The sequence below is a fragment of the Eimeria mitis genome, genomic scaffold (assembly GCF_000499745.2).
Source record: "Eimeria mitis Houghton genomic scaffold, Emh_scaff1189, whole genome shotgun sequence".
In the NCBI taxonomy this organism is placed as follows: Eukaryota; Apicomplexa; class Conoidasida; order Eucoccidiorida; family Eimeriidae; genus Eimeria; species Eimeria mitis.
In genome coordinates this window covers 6,488-6,901 of record NW_013568100.1, presented here as the reverse complement: position 1 = coordinate 6,901, position 414 = coordinate 6,488, and the positions used below count along the sequence as shown (strand labels likewise).

The 414-nt window shown below is 15.5% G+C and overlaps 1 protein-coding gene across 1 annotated transcript in view; it reads right to left on the bottom strand.

The window, feature by feature from the left end:
* The window catches only part of EMH_0031510 (Ras family domain-containing protein, putative), a gene marked incomplete at both ends in the record, with an annotated part of 11,786 nt that overhangs the window by 5,578 nt on the left and 5,794 nt on the right, over positions 1–414 (bottom strand).

The window sequence follows — 414 nt, the reverse complement described above, 5'->3', positions numbered from 1 at the left end:
AAAAAAAAAAAAAAAAAAAAAAAACAGAAAAGAAGAAGACAAAGAAAAACAAATAAATACAAACAAAGTATTTACCTGCTGTATCCTACAATAAACATAAATAAATAAAAAAATAAAAAAATAAAAAAATAAAATTAAAAAATAAAAAAATAAAAAAATAAAAAAATAAAAAGTTTTTACCTGCTGTATCCTATAATACACAAGAATAAAAATACTAAACATAAAAAAAACTAAAAAAGTAAAAAATAAAAAACAAAAATAAAAAGAAAAAAAAACTCTTTACCTGTTGTACCCTACAATAAAAAGCCAAAAAAAAAATAAAATAAAATAAAATAAAATAAAATAAGATAAAATAAAAAATAAAATAAAATAAAATAAAATTTACCGGTTGTATCCATGCGTGTATTCTATTGA